Source organism: Triticum dicoccoides, chromosome 6B (genome assembly GCF_002162155.2).
Source record: "Triticum dicoccoides isolate Atlit2015 ecotype Zavitan chromosome 6B, WEW_v2.0, whole genome shotgun sequence".
Lineage (NCBI taxonomy): Eukaryota > Viridiplantae > Streptophyta > Magnoliopsida > Poales > Poaceae > Triticum > Triticum dicoccoides.
Genome location: NC_041391.1, coordinates 106767763 through 106768007, shown reverse-complemented (window position 1 = coordinate 106768007; position 245 = coordinate 106767763).

Genomic DNA, 245 nt, shown 5'->3' with positions numbered 1-245 from the left:
CTTAGGCGAGCACTGGGCTGCAGCTAAGCCCCCGAGTGAGAGGTTTGCTCTTCACTCGGTAGGATTTTGATAACTTAGGCGAGCACTGGGCTGCAGCTAAGCCTCCGAGTGAGAGGTTCGCTCTTCACTCGGTAGGATTTCGATAACTTAGGCGAGCACTGGGCTGCAGCTAAGCCTCCGAGTGAGAGGTTCGCTCTTCACTCGGTAGGACTTCGATAACTTAGGCGAGTACTTAGACTGCAGCT